This window comes from Mercurialis annua, linkage group LG3 (assembly GCF_937616625.2).
Source record: "Mercurialis annua linkage group LG3, ddMerAnnu1.2, whole genome shotgun sequence".
Classification (NCBI taxonomy): Eukaryota; Viridiplantae; Streptophyta; class Magnoliopsida; order Malpighiales; family Euphorbiaceae; genus Mercurialis; species Mercurialis annua.
This window is the reverse complement of record NC_065572.1, coordinates 17,982,775-17,999,773: the sequence shown is the minus strand read 5'-3', so window position 1 is coordinate 17,999,773 and position 16,999 is coordinate 17,982,775. Positions and strand designations below refer to the sequence as shown.

The 16,999-nt window shown below is 32.2% G+C and overlaps 1 long non-coding RNA gene across 1 annotated transcript; it reads left to right on the top strand.

Annotated features, from left to right (window-relative positions):
* Positions 1-12,717: 12,717 nt before the first annotated feature.
* On the top strand, positions 12,718-14,275 carry LOC126671463 (uncharacterized). Its single transcript, XR_007639011.2, has 2 exons — positions 12,718-12,766; positions 14,008-14,275. It is a non-coding gene; the product is annotated as an uncharacterized LOC126671463 (long non-coding RNA).
* Positions 14,276-16,999: the final 2,724 nt, after the last annotated feature.

Below are 16,999 nucleotides of genomic sequence, written 5' to 3'. Positions count from 1 at the left end.
ATGGCTAATTAGACGGTTTGTCCGATTAGCTCTCTGATGCTTAAGACAGTTTATGCTTAAGGGAAAATATTTATATTTATTGTAAATTGTGTATTTTAGGCATACCTGAAACTCCTTATATAGTGGTAGTGAGAGAATACATTGTAGAATCTAAATAGGAAAGGGATTCCTATTTAGCATGTAAATCTATTTAGCAATGTGATTCCTAATAGGAATATGTTTCCTGTTCTTCTAAAAGATTGATCTTCTAAAATCTCCCTTATTTTCGGTATTAAATCATATTCAGATTCTTCAACGAGTCTCGAGATTCGTCTCGGTGGGGAACCCCACAAAACTCGGATCATAATATTCCGGTTTCCATCAATAACCACTGCTATATACTAAATATAAACATTTTCATAAAAATACTATCAAATGAAAGCTGAATAAATAAATTTTCCGATATAATGTTTTTTCTAATTATATTAACAATATGTTCAAATAGTTTTAAATATTTATATTCTCTATAATGTGATCTACTTTAATCATAAGGTAACAAGAAAAATATTTTTACATTAATGCATTAAAAGTAGCTTTTTTTTTTTGAAAAAAAGATTAGAAAATTTTCTTCTGAGTTATTTTTACTAACATTATTCAATTTCACTTGATGAATTAATTATATTTATCTTCTCTAATATCTTTGAATTTTTTTTTTAACCCCAAGACATAGATGAGTTAGTAAGGCACTCTTCTATCTTAAGTGAGGTCGTGGATTCGAACCGTACTCATGTATGCAGCCGTTTAAAACTTGGGGTCAGAGCTTTGCCTCCTGCAAGAGAGCTACCCGGCTCGAGTGGGAATTAGTATGAATGTGGAAGCTTTAAAGGTGCCGTCTCATAGTTAGGAGCCGTTCAGGACACCTCATGCACCCTGTATCAAAAAAAGTAGCTTTTTGTTTTTGAAAAAAAAATTAGAGAATTTTCTTGAGAAAATGTCACCATATACCTCAAAATTTGAAAAGTTTATGTTAGTGACCCAACATAATTTTTTTAACAAAAATCTCTCTTTTTTAATTTTCCATTTTCAGCTCTACCTTTTTCATTTGGAAGTTACTAAATTATCCTTGTTCTATACTTGCAATTGTGTGCTTTCTACACCCAATTCCCTCCCCTCCACTTTCTCTTCTCTTCTACGTTAGCAGTGGTAAGCATATGACTTGATTCGAATTAAATTACGATGCTAATATGCAATTGTATTGGTTGCGAATTATTGTGTTGAATTAATTGATTGAACTATTCTGTTCTAAACATTGACTTACTCCTCATATTTTCGAGTTTTTCGTTTTCATGTTAAATTTCAATTTTTAAAAGAGGTGGAAGAGAAAACCATTGACAATACCTGCATTGGAGCTCATTAATTGAGAAGCAGACTTAGTAAGTTTCTTCTGATTACGTGTTATTGACAATTTTGTATATATATTATTGTTATAGCTTCAATTGCGATGTGGATATGAATTGTTAATTTGAAGATGAGGCGTTAAGTTTCTTTTTTGTGTAATATGAGCTTTAATAAATTGAGAAATGGAAGGTTATGATTTGTCACATTTGAAGACTTTTCATGTTAAACAAGGGTTACAGAAAGATTGTTGAAACCTTGGGTTGCTAAGAAAATGGAAGGTGAAGATAATAATCATAGTAATAGGAAGTCTGTAGCTAAAGTCACCAGTGGCTTTCCTCCATGTCGCTAAAGTCACCAGTGGCTCTCCTAACAAGCTCTCCAAAATCTAACCATCTGCTCATCAATCATTCATCTAATTTAATTTAATTTTATTTTATTTTATTTTTAATTTCTTAAGTTTTCTGGAAGCATTTCAATGTTATAGACCCTTTTACAAATTAAATAAAATGCACAACTTTTTTGCTAAAAAAATTATGCTTTCATATGAAAATTATTTTTATACTATTAATGTTTATTATAAAATTTAAATAATTATTTTTAAGTGAAATGTAATTAACAGTCTATAAAACTGAAAATCAACCTGATATGAACTGAATGTGAACTTATATCAACTGAATTAGTATTATTCAATTTGTAATAAAATTTGTCTTAATTCTCTTTACAATCTTAAATGACATTTTATATAGAGAAAATTTTGAAATATAATGTAACATACAAATTGAATAGCTCTTTTAAGTGTACTGTATTTGACAATCTATAAAACCAAAAATCAACCTGATGTTAACCTAATGTGAACCTATATAAACTGAACACATTTATTTATTTATTTTTATAAATTTGTCTTACTGCTCTTTACAATCATAACTAACATTTCATATAGATAAAATTTTAAGAATTAGTGTAATACACAATTATAATATCTCTTTTAAATGAAATCTATTCGATAGTTTATAAAACCAAAGATCAACCTAGTGTGAACCTGATATGAACCTATATCAATTGAACTATGTTGATTCATTTTTTTATAAAATTTGTCTTACTATTCTTTACAATCGTATCTGATATTTTATATAGATAAAATTTTGAGATTTAGTGTAATACACAAATTGAATATCTCTTTTAAATGAAATGTATTTGATAGTCTATAAAATCAAAAATCAACCTGATGTGAACTTGATATGATCCTACATCAACTGGACTACCTTAATTCATTTTTTATAATATTTATCTTTCTACTCTTTACAATCTTACCTGATATTTTATATAAAGATAATTTTAAAATATAGTTTATTATAAGAATTGAATAACTGTTTTTAAGTGAAATGTAATTAATAATCTATAAAACTGAAAAGCAACCTGATGAAAACCGTATATGAACCTGCAATAATACTACATACTGAACTTTTTGATACAATTCTTATGAACATATTGAATCTAATTCCAACTTCTGATTTTATAATTTGCTTTTGGGTTGGATCTGCAGGAATTTCACCATATTTTAATCAAATTAATTAATTAAAAATTTACACCATTTAAAAAATGAAAAATGACAAATAAAAATAGCTTATTCGGTTTGAATTTTATCAAAAATTGAAAATTACAGATCTCTTTGCAGATAAAGTTTCAAATCAACCTATTTGGGATATATTAACCTTTTTGCAAGGAGACCCTTTTGGCCAAAATAAATTTCTCCAGCAAATAAGTTAGCATGCACACAGTGTTCCTTCCTCCCTCTCACGCCTTCACTTCAGTTTACTAATCTATGTCTTTTTGGTGCAGTTTTATGTCTTTTTCCTTCTAATTTAATTTCTGAACCCTAACTAAAATCTAGTCGAGAAATTCAAGGAACCCGAAGATCAAATTTCATCTCCGTCACCGTTAACTTTAAATCTACCGGAATCGGTGCCGATGGTTCCACTAGTAGGTGTCTTACCATTCATTCCTCGGATCACACCATTCCCAATCTGACCACCACCGCTAGTGCCACCAGAAACCGTCCTAAACAACGGACAATCAATGAAAATAGACGACGACTCAGATCTAGACAACGAACAACCACAGGAAGGTAGTGGTAATTATTGCACAGAATCAGAAACAAGCAAAAAGTAAAATGAACGGCAACAAAAGACAGTGCAAGAACTAATGATGAAGTGACGGGCAACTGTATTAGTTGTGCCAACCAACGACAAGGCGGACCGTTCTCGTCTTCGGCGACTAGGAGAGCCAATTACTCTGTTCGGATAAATGGAGAAAATAATTTCATATGTTTTTGTTGGAAAAGGGCATGATTGTCTTATTTAATTATAAATTAGCTTTCGTAGGATATTGAGGAATAAAAGTAAAGTTTTAAATTTTAATGGGAGATTTTTGAACAAATTTTCTTTTTGAGTCACTAACATAAATCAAACCTCTTTTTAGGGGATTTGTGTAAATTACCCAATTTTCTTTTGAGTTATTTTTACTAACATTATTCAATTTCACTTGATGAATTATATTTACGATAATAGATTTATTATCTTTTTAATATGTAACAAGTAAAATTAATACAATTGGAATAGTAATCTTTAACTTTCATAAAATTTATTTTAAATTTGCTGACTTATTTTGTCAGATAGCCTCATTAATTTCCTGCTTTTAAATTGATTTAAAAATATATTATATAAGATTACAATAACAATTTGCTAAAATCACCTCCATAATTTCCTAAATATTAATATCAACAATAATGATTTGCCAACATTATGTGCAAATTTAAAATCATTGAAAAAATCTTTATTGTATTCTTTTGATAATGGTAGTGTTAAATATGTTGACAATATACACAATTAATTTAGTAATTTCATTGTTGACTTTTTGTAATTCTTTTACTATACTTAGCTAAAATAAAAACTCTCCGATGCTAAAGTCAGTTTAGAGCTTTGAGCAGCGTTTTGAGTATATGAATGTAATTGTGATTCTAGGAATACCTCATGCTTTTTTTATAGTAGATGAATGCATACCTTGTAGAGTCATAGTGGGTAAGTGAATCCTACTTTGTAGGGATCGGGCTACTTTGTAGGGATTCACCCTGATTTAGCGTGATCTACCTTATTCAGACATGAGTCCTATTTAGGAACGTCTTCCTAAATAGTCTCGTCTTCCTAAGATAGAGCTTATCTTTTCATGTTGGAGATTGTGTCCAAATGGGATGATACTTCGAGATATTATAGTAGATCATGGCGATCTATCTGAATCACGGATTAACGCGCTTTGGGCGGATCCTAAGGGATTCGGTTTTCATTAGTATATCGGCGGATCTCAAGGGTTTCGGTTGTCTTCCTCATATATTCAGGTCTTCCATCGGGAGTCCGGTATCGCCTGAGAGTGGATCTCCTGTAACTCGGCTCCATTGTATCTATCGTAGGATTCAGTATCCATCATTAACCCCCCGCAAGTGAGCTGAAGTGATTGGTATTCATGCCTTAGTAGATTTTGGCTCTTTTGGGGGTGAGTCTTTTTGTATTCTGGGCAAGTCATTTCATATATTGGCGAGTTGCTTTTCTTATCTAGTAAGATTCTCTTTCTTGCCACGTGTTTTTTATCAGCAAAAGGCAGCTTCTGGATGAAGAACAAGTGTCTTTGTGCACCATTTGTCATTCATCCGCTTCGATTTTTAGGGTTTCATCTTTTCAACTTCTTCGTCTTCTTGGGTTATATAAATGTTCATTTCCCTCTTTTTTCTTCACTTTTACTTTCATTTTTCTTTGCAGTTACTCTATCATTTCCAAGCAAATTCTCAGTAAATTTGGTTGGCTTTCTTTTTTACCTTCAAGATTCCTCATTTTCAAGTTGCTCCCTATCTCTCCTTTAATTCGGCATATTTGATTGCAAGGTATTTGCCTTTCCCTTGATTTAATTTCCTGTTTTTCAGTTTCTGGATTTCTTTGTTGTTTCTGTTCTTCCTGTTCTTCGTCTTCTCCTTCCTTTGATCTCTTAAAATCTTATTTTTGTTGTCATTCCTTGTTCCCCCCCCATTTTAAATTTTAAAATGTCAGAAGTAACTGAGGGGGTTCGGGGTGCTCGTGATGAATTGGAGTATACCCGAAGTTCCCTGTCTGTTGAACAGATAATTGGTTATGCTGAAGAATTTCGTTTTCCAGGGTCATATACTATTTTGAGACCTGAAAAATCATATCGGGCAAATCATAGTACATATTCGTCTTCTAAGATAGTAATTTTTCACGAACAACTGTTAGCGGGTCTTAGGTTTCCTCTTGAATCTTTGATCATAGAGGTTTGTCGTAATTTAAACATTCCTTTAGGTCAACTTCATCCCAACGTGGTTCGCCTTCTATGTTCTTTTATGGAGTCTTGTAGGACTCGGGGGCAAGAGCCTACACTTGGTCTTTTTAATTATTTTTATCTTTTCTCTCGCCGAAAGGGCGAGGAGTTTATTTTTGCCAGCGGTCGACCGAACCGATCTCTTTTTAGTTTTCCGTCTTCTTTGAAGGGTTGGACCCCTAAATTTTTCTTGGTTCAAAATCCTTCCTTTTCTTCTTTTTCACGGAGCTTTACTGCAAGTAAAGTTTCGGTTACTGATATTCCTGAGTTGACCGATGGGGAGAACGATTTCGCCTTGTCGTTGTTGTCGGATTGTCGCTTCAATAAGGCCAAGCACAGTGTCCTTTTAAGGCAATATTTAAATCGACGTGAAATATTTTTGGCGGGTCTTCCTTTAGAAGGTATTTTTCTAACTTTTTTATTATGTTTGCTGTTTTGTAGGATGTCAACTTCTCTTGACCATTTGCTTGACAATTTTCATGTCGATATGAGTGTAGATATGGGCGAGGTTACTAGTGGCATTCCCACTCCTACCGCCGTTCCGAATCCGACCCCTAATTCGGTGGATCTCGCGCCTGTTCCTGTTGATCAGGTGCCTTCTGTGAGTCCCGAGTCTTCTTCACTTCCTGCAAAGGGTTCGAATCCTTCTCTGAAGGAGTTGCCTACCGCTGGTAAGAAACGTCCTGCTGAGGATCAAGTCAGTGCTTCTTCCAAGCGTCCCAAGAAGAAGAAATCTTCTAAGGAGACTTTTGTTGATGAGGCGCCTCGGTTCGCCGCTTGGGGGGGATGCTCAAAATCCGCCTCGCCTTTCCAATGTTGCTATTCTTCATGCTTGCATGGAGAATATTATGATTAAGGAGGACATAGAGTCCATAGATCGTGACCATGGCGATGGTCTTGCTGAGTTCGCCTGTCTTGGCGGTTTTTCGGTGCGTTTTTCTTCTCTTTTTATTTCATATCTCCATTTCCTACTTTGTATTCATTGTTTCTTTGTTATTTTATTTTGTAGGTGGTTCAATCCATCGCTGTTCTAGAGCTTCGCCGTAGGGATGCGGTGGATCAACTAAAGAAACTTCAGAAAGACTCCAAATCTTGGCTGTCCGAGAAACGGAAGATGGAGGAGGAAGCTGGTGAAGCGACGGGTCTGATCCAGCAGCTGCGCTCTTCCGTTGCTGCTAAGGGTAAAGAGATCTCCGAATTAGAGACTCGGGTTCAGACTTTGTCTGATGAGATCGAGTCTCAAAAGTCTTCTTCAGATGTTCTCACGAAAGAGAGGGATGATCTGAAGAAAGAAGAGGAGCGTCTCCGCCGGCGTCTAGACGACTCTTACTGCTTTTATTCCGAAGTCATGACCCAGTACCGGTTGGCGATTGGGGCTAAGCTAATTGATGGAGTCTGCCTTCTGAACCGGTGAATGAGACCTGCAAAATAGGGTAGAAGCTAACCGGACGGTGGAGGTCCGATTAACTCTCCGATGCCAAAGTCAGTTTAGAGCATTGAGCAGCGTTTTGAGTATATGAATGTAATTGTGATTCTAGGCATACCTCATGCTCCTTTTATAGTAGATGAATGCATACCTTGTAGAGTCATAGTAGGTAAGTGAATCCTACTTTATAGGGATCAGGCTACTTTGTAGGGATTCATCCTGATTTAGCGTGATCTACCTTATTCAGACATGAGTCCTATTTAGGAACGTCTTCCTTAATAGTCTCGTCTTCCTAAGATAGAGCTTATCTTTCCATATTGGAGATTGTGTCCAAATGGGAAGATACTTCGAGATATTATAGTAGATCATGGCGATTTATCCGAATCCCAGATTAACGCGCTTTGGGCGGATCATAAGGGATTCAGTTTTTATTGGTATATCGGCGGATCTCAAGGGATTCGGCCGCATTCCTCATATATTCAGGTCTTCCATCGGGAGTCCGGTATCACCTGAGAGTGGATCTCATGTGATTCGGCTCCACGGCTACGATAGATACAATGGTTAAATGCAATGTCGGTAATTACAAAATAAACTTTTAAACTTGGCGATTTCGGTAATGAACTTTGCACTTTTGATAAATCGATATACCGATTATTTTTTGGGACAATTTTGCTGAGTTGGAGGTCAGAAAACATAATGAATTTCAGTATTTGCCATAATTTGGTACGTTTGCAAATGAAATCATGAACTTTAGCGTAATTTGCAATTACAACACTAATTTTAAAATTTTGGCAAAAACAGGCAACAACTTTTACTTTAGCAAATCGATATACCGTTTATTTTCCAACTTGTCAGCCTACGTGGAAATCCGACTTCCAACTTAGCAAAAATGTCCCGGAAAAATATCGGTGCATTGATTTGCCAAAAGTGTAAAGTTCATTACCGACATAGCCAAGTTAAAAAATTTATGTTGTAATTGCAAATTAGGTCAAAATTGGTATATGAATTTACATTTAACCCATATTTAAATCTAATGTAATTGAGAATAATACTATTAGTAAGTGCTATAATATTAAGACCATCAAAGTTTTTTAAAAAAAAACTTATTACACTTTCATAAGACTTAGATAACATAAAAATTAATATGTATGTATATTATAGTATTCATTAAGGAGTTATAAATATAACATTTTATCATTTTGGAATTATAAATATAATATTTAATTAATTTTAAATTATAAATGAAATGGTAAAATTATCTTTTTTTTAACTGGTACGATTAGCTTAAAAATGACCATTATTCAAATTATTACTCTATCAAAAGGAATGACAATTATTTTCATAATTTATGCTTTCTTTATTACATTAATTTTTAATTTTTCACAATATTTTTATAGATATTTTTTTTTGATTTTGATGACATTATAATTATTTCAAATATAATAATTTTCCAATTTTTATTTAAAATTAGTGTAAATATATTATCTTATAAATCAAATAAAAAGATAAATATTGTGCAACGCACAGGCCTAACACTAGTCTACTATATATATATATAAAACATGACATTTTTTCTTATGGATTAACATTTGGCATTTTTTTATTGGTTCTCACATTTCTTTCTTTCTAATTTTACTAACATTATATTAATTAATGATTTGTCAATTTTATTTATACAACAATTAATCTAACATGGAAATTTGAAAAGAAAAAAACCTAATATGGAAATGTTAATTGATAACATTCAACAATTCCATATTAATGATTTTTGGCCAAAAAAAAAAAACGTTAAGCTTGCCATATAATTCATTAATTATATGTTTGGTAAAGCTAATATGTTTGGTAACGTATGATTCATTAATTATATGTTTGGTAACCTTCATTTCTATTTATTTACTTCAAAACAATTACTAATTCATTTTGTTGATAAAGCTAATATTTAATGGGTCAATACTAATGATGATTAATTAATTGAGAATATGTTTGATAACTTTTATTTGCATTTCTTTTATAACAATCAATCATTTTTATATACTTTTAAATTAATCCACTAAAAAGTAATGAATGTTTAATATTTTATCTTTATACAATTTTTGTTTATTAACATATTTAAAATAACTTTTTTATAAAAAAATAATAAAAATATTACTAAAGATATCTAAATTTTTTAATAATAAATACACAGGTGATTAGTAAAATGACATATATAATTATATTTAAATAAAAAACTGTAAAATATTAAAAATATAGAATGATATATAGAATTATATGAAAATAATAAATTATACAAATTTTAATTTTAAAAATATAGAGTTAACATTGAATTTGTTTTATGAATAATTAACATTGCATTAATTGATTTGTTAAGTTGATAGCCTAATATGGAAATAATTAAATAGAATTTATGTTATTAATGTCTATTAAATCAATTTCATATATATTAATTTTAAAAAATTGATTACCCCTAAATCACCGCTATATATATCCATAGCTTTCTTCTTCTTTTTCTTAGGTAATTTTTTCATTTCTTCTCTTATTCACTATAAAAAGTTATTTACAATTATTTAATTGTTTTAATTTCTTGTTTTTTGTTCAATTATTGTTAAATTACATGTTTAGTTTTAATGTTCTTGTTTAATGATTGCATGATTATGTTCAACAATTAGAATCAGGTGAAATTAGATTAAATCAAATTGAGCAAGAACTACAAAAAGATGAACTCAAATATTTTTATTTTTTTTCTTTTTATTTTTAGTGATATTAATTTGTAAACCTTATTTGTAACTTGCTAAATTAATATAAAAATGGCAATGGAATAATAATTTATTTGGTAATCTTTATTTGTATTTATATCATAACAATTGATTTTTTTTATATTTATAAATTAATCTCATAATTATTTTTTTTAATTTTGATATTATTTTATCAATTGATTTTGTCAACTTTATTGGTAAATCGTTAAACTAATATGATTAAGTTTAATTGCTAAATACAGCATTTCAATTTATCAATTTTGTCAACTTTATTGGTAACATCTCATATATATTTATAATACAGCATTTCAATTTATCAATTTTTTTTAGGTCTAATCACTCAAAAACCCCTCACTTTTAAACTTTTTTTCAATTCTACCCCGACGTTGAAAATTTATCAATTTTACCCACTTTTGAATTTTCCGTTTTCAATTGTACCCCAATATTTTAATTTTTGTTAATTTATTTACTTAAATGATGAAATCATTCAATTAATTAAGTATAAACATAAAATTAAATTCTTTTTTATTCAAAAAAGTACAAATAAGTCCTTTATTTTTAAAAACTAACTAAAAACCATAATCAAATTAACACTAATTTAAACTCTTAATTAATTTAAATAAATTTAAATAAATTTTAAAAATATACAATTAATATATGCGAGACATGTAGAATGTTTTAAACAAATTTCCAAATGCAAAAGACGTTAATTTAATTTTTCAGGTGTAATAACCTAAATTTTTGAGGTATTACGTGTAGCGCCACGAGGCATAATCGTAAGGATTAAGAATGAGACTATCAGATTAAGACTGGATAATAAGGACTTAGACCGAAGTGGGTCTATTGGAACTATCATAAAATAATAATTGAAAATTATTAGGCGAGCAATTGGATTTAATCGAGACAAAAAGGGAATAAAATAAAATAAGTTGGAAAGCCCGAGCTAATAATTTTCACGTCAAGGTTTGTGAAATATTATTAATAAATGATCGTCAAAGTTTCGTAAGTGTACGAAATCGTTTTAGAAGAAAGTTTGACGATTAGTCAAGAATAAGAGTTAAAGTGCAAATTAGCCACTTTAAGGGCTAAAGTGGACTTTTAACCACAAACTTCCGGAGGAAGTTGTGTTTTACTCTATTTTCTCAAGATAAGATAATAATATCGATAAAGTGGTTATCGATGGTCATTAAAATGAAATATTGGATGAAAAAGTGCAAGTTAGCTCAAAATGGAAATTTGAGCGCTTTTAGCCAAAATTGTCAAAATAAATTATTGGAAAGTAAAGTTATAAGATATGGGGTTAATATTATTTATTTGAGAATAAATAATATGGATTTAATTGGGCCTAAGAGATTTAGTGTTCTGCGAACTAAATTGGACGAAAGAAAAGTTAGAAGTTAGAGGTTGAGGAGGTGACAAACTCAAGGACTAAAAGAGATACTTTGCCAACATATAAATATCAAAGGCATATGATTTAAGATGAGAAACCCCTCATTTTCAGCAATCAAAAACGTGATGATCATCTTCTTCATGAAAGAAAAATTTCAAATGCCCATAACTTTTTCGTTTCTCATCGGAATTGCGTGATTCTTGCGGCCACGGAACGAGGAAAGAATCCTCTACGGATCTATGGTTTCAATTTGAGGTAAGAAAAACAACTTGAAGTTAGGGTTTCTGAGTTTGAATTTCTGTTTTGAAGTTTAATTTAGGGGCTTTGAATGTTTGGTGTTCATAGATGTTTAAGAGCTTGGATGGAGCAATTTTAATGGTGAATCATGAACATACACCTTCGGTTTTGAGACTTCAACCAAGGTGAGGATTTTCTGAAATTTGTTAGATATCGATTGATGAATTCAATGGTAATTTGGATTAGGGATTCGGCAATTGCATGTTTTGAATATTGTTTGATGATTGATGCCTTATAGCTATGGAATTGTTTTATTGTGAATTGTAATGATGGAATGAATGTGGAGCTTAGGTTTCAGCCATTTAGATGGGGTGATGCTATTAATGATAATTGATGATAATAAGCATGAATTAAGGATGGCATAGCTGAATTAAGAGTAGATTTTGATTGTTTAAGTTGAATGAAATCTTGACATGAACATAAGGTACAAGTTCGGCCAAGTTGTGAAGTTCATGTCTAAGTGTTTTGAATGATGAATATATATGGAATGCATATGTTTGTGATAGAGTAATAGGGGCTGGATTGTGTTAATTTTGGAATGTGATATCGATAGGCTAGCCTCGATGCATAATAAGTTGTGATACGAATAAACGCAAACTAGTTGACGTTTTGCAGAAAGTTTTTATGCAAAACAGCCATGTTGTGAGGACTATATCCAGAGTTGTATAAATCCAAATCAAGTTCCGTTTGTTGGTACGGAAACTTTGAGATGTTAACTACAATTGTCTAGCTTTAAGTTTTCTCTAATTCTGCCTCTAAGATGATCAAATTGAGCAGAATATTTTATTGTTCAGAGCAGGTCTACAGTTTTAGGACAGCCCTATGTAAAAAAACTTATGGGCTAGATTCCGACACCTTCGGGTGCGAATTGCATTCCGAGACCTAAACAAAAGTTGTAGGCGACATTCCGAACTTTAAGAATGTCAATTTTGTTTTGGGGTCGGACTATTTTTAGATAAGAGTTTTGTTAGCCGAAGTAGACTAGAAAAATAGCTTTTTTGATAAATTAGTTATACTTAGAAATTTTATTAATTCGTAGCGTTATCGAATTTGCGTAGACTCGAAGAAGCGACTATCGATAAGGCTCGAGACGAATGGATCGAGATATTTTCAAGCTTATTTGAAGAATTTGGATAGCAAGTGGTGAGTACACTTTAAATTACTCGTCAATATTCATAGAGCCGCGTATTTTCATACGAAAGGCTATATGAATATTTATATATATATATGAGATGTTTGCTTTTAAAATGTATACGTATGTATGCTTTGAAAATGATGTTTTATCGTAATGTGTTATTTTGATAATAACATAAATGTTAAGGCACCGGGGATGGGTAAAGTAAAATGACATAAATCGAACCAAATACAAATAAGAAAAATATAGTACATGCCTATATGTACTATTATTCATATATTTATAAAGATACATTGTACGTTCCTATACGTACTTTTAATTATAATGAATACCCATACGTGCGTGTGTTATGGATGTATGCTTGTAGATTGTAATGTGCATGTCATGGTCCATAAAGGATCAAGAAAACCCAACATAAATCATCGAAATGATAAATACATGAGATAAGAAAAGTGAACTCTGACATATTCAATAATAAGAATTGAAATACAAGGTGAAACTCGGTAGAATTATCACGGGGCCTGTATCTCATCCATTCTCGATGATAATCCTCGGAACTCATACATAAATAAAAAGTAAGTGCGATACATCGAGAATCAATACGAAACAAGATCGAGACACAATGTGAACAAGCACTCCTATTAAATGTCAATAGAAATTATATGAATCGACAGTTAAGTTCAAAAGACCTGCAGGGTGCAGAGTCCGAATGCAGACACGAAGGTAACTCGGTTGAACTATCTCGGGACCCGTGTCTAAGGAGTAACTCGGTTGAATTATCTCGGGACTCCTATCAATCGTTTGGGATTGAGAAATGGTACAAGTAACTCGGTTGAATTATCTCGGGACTGTACCATATGGTTATGGGTAGCTCGGTTGAACTATCTCGGGACCCAACCATAAGGATCAAGTCACAAGAGACTTGCCAATGATTTAGTTCGACTTAGAATCATGTTAATATAAACTTAGATTTAAGATTCGGTCGAAAACTAATGCAACAAAACGAGAAAGAAAAATATCAATATCATAATAAGGAATCAAGGACGACAAATACTTATAAACCATAAGTTTATGAAATAAACAAATAGTTATGAAGGAAAGTAAACAAGGTATGCAATATGATTTCAAAAGAGTATTTTCTATATACAAAGGGGGTTTTCAACGGTTTTAACCCTTTATGTGATATTGCGTGTGATTTGGTGAACTCACTCAGTTTTATACTGACCCCGTTGCTCCTCCCATTTTTCAGGGATAGTATGATATGATTTGAAGAGTTAAGCTTCCGAAGTTTTAATTCTCGGAAGTCATTTGCACAAGAAGTAAAAGAAGGATTTCATTCTAGCGGTCCGCAGTAGTCTAGATGTTTTTGTCTATGTATTTGTATAACGCATTTTGAACTCTGATGTTTTTATGTAAAATGGGGTCACATGTATTTTGATATATGAAATATGATTTGATTTGCGAAAAATTTACACAGGATTTTAGGCTTGCTACGGGTTTCGGAGCTACCACTCCCATTCCCTAGCGCCGGTCGCGACTCATAAATTTGGGTCGTGACAAAGGTGGTATCAGAGCAATGGTTTAGATTCATAGGCCATTGCCTGTATACGATTGATGTCTGTAGTTCCTAGGTATGATGTCACTAGGTTAAGCTAAGAACTACTGCGGATTATAGGGATTTCCAGTCATGTCTTTTGAACGTTATCAACGTTTTCATCGATTTTTCAAAAGTTTTGACAAATGCGTCCTCTCCCTTATGTGCTATTAGGAGTCGAGTTAGATGTGTGCGAGCACAAAATATGTGTGTGTTTACTCGATAAAGCAATACGCTTTCGAGTATTTATAGTCTGTGAAGAGTTATATACGCTCGAGACTCATATGATTAAGAATATCGTTATGGACTATGATTGAATTAATTGATTAGATGGTATATGATTGATGAGATATGCGACGCGCTGCAAAATGCGATCACTCAGGAGAGTGATATGCCCACAGGTATGTAAGCCTGTGATAATTTATGCGATACATGAAATTTATATATTGTAATCGATTGTTATGAATAGAAATAGTTTCTTATGATTCAATGATGCAAAGTTTGCTAAGTCTATGCTGAGCGAAATGCTCGCAAGACTTAAGAAAGGCGACATAGTCGGATTTATAGGAAAGATAAATACGGGAAGGCAGCCAAAAGGGCTAGCACTATTAGTTTGTTGTCTGAACAAGGAAGTCCAACTATGCAAGTTTCATGCACTCGCTATGCGATAGGAGATGCTCGAGTAGCTGTCAAGCTATGACATATATATGTCTTCGATGTGGACAACAAGGTTTTCATGTGAAAGAATGCCCACATCCCGAGTAGTACGATACCACGGGCAACACGAAACAACCTTTTTTCCTAAAAGACAAAGTTGTCGCGACGACTTCTAGTTAGACACAACCAGATATACGATGTAATCGAGACAAACACCATGAAGTCCAAACACTAAAAGCTCGAAAGTGATCAGACCTTTTGAGCTAGTCTAGTATAGACACGAACGTTTAGAACGTACTCTTCAAACGACGTCTGAACGAGACGAGTAGAACCACATCTTTTCATGTGCAAAAGATGTTTATAGATTGCAAATGATAAGAACAAGTAGAAATACAGAGTCTGATGTCAAAAGAAACTTACGTAAAACCCGTTTTATGAAAAAGAAAAATATTTGATCGAAACAAAATGTTTTGAAAAGACATAATTGTGCTCGGACACGAATCATAAAACATCGCATTGACACGAATAGAATTGCATCACCATATCCATATTGCATTCACTAGTAGGACATGCATCATATACATTGTGTGTCTGAAAAGAAAAGAGGAGTGTCATTGCAACTCTTGTGATGAGAGAAATCATCACACTGGTGCACAATTATGACATGATTTGAGAAATGAAAAGTATTGTGATTTTAAACGGATGAGTTTTCCAACGTAAGTAAGCTCAGACAGTGACTCTGTATATAGAGGCATAGGACAAGACTGATCATCTTGTTAGGCCTATTTGAAAACATACGTATGTAACACGACAAGTATATAGAACAACGAGTAGTGTAATGCGAATCGCAATGCATCGAGATTTGAATTGCAAATCTCTAAGGCGGTATTGTATATTAAATACAAGAACAACGACGCTACTTTACAAACATGTAAAGTGATAGCGGCCCCGTTTAAACTCGAAGCACGTTTACCTCTAGGACGAGGAAATCGAACATAGAAGTTAGTTACGTCAGGGGATAAGAACCCTATGAACAAACATATGTTGTTCAAAAAGGTCGAATAAAGAGAATTGATTCATAATAATTATGAATCAAGTAGTAATAAGATGATTATGATGGTTAGTATAAGAATTTACTCGATAAGTATATCAAGACACTTTCACCTAAAAACAATATTAGATGAATGACTGTATAAATCTAACCGTAAAGTCAACAGTTGGTGAATAATTAATCAGAGTGTCGCAGTGGAAGTGTGGAAGGAAGCGCATGATAAGATTTGATTAAGGATTGGATAAGTGATATTAGAAGATTATGAAAATTCGAGGACGAATTTTTGTAAGGGGGGAAGATTGTAATAACCTAAATTTTTGAGGTATTACGTGTAGCGCCACGAGGCATAATCGTAAGGATTAAGAATTAGACTATCAGATTAAGACTGGATAATAAGGACTTAGACCGAAGTGGGTCTATTGGAACTATCATAAAATAATAATTAAAAATTATTAGGCGAGCAATTGGATTTAATCGAGACAAAAAGGGAATAAAATAAAATAAGTTGGAAAGCCCGAGCTAATAATTTTCACGTCAAGGTTTGTGAAATATTATTAATAAATGATCGTCAAAGTTTCGTAAGTGTACGAAATCGTTTTAGAAGAAAGTTTGACGATTAGTCAAGAATAAGAGTTAAAGTGCAAATTAGCCACTTTAAGGGCTAAAGTGGACTTTTAACCACAAACTTCCGGAGGAAGTTGTGTTTTACTCTATTTTCTCAAGATAAGATAATAATATCGATAAAGTGGTTATCGATGGTCATTAAAATGAAATATTGGATGAAAAAGTGCAATTTAGCTCAAAATGGAAATTTGAGCGCTTTTAGCCAAAATTGTCAAAATAAATTATTGGAAAGTAAAGTTATAAGATATGGGGTTAATATTATTTATTTGAGAATAAATAATATGGATTTAATTGGGCCTAAGAGATTTAGTGTTC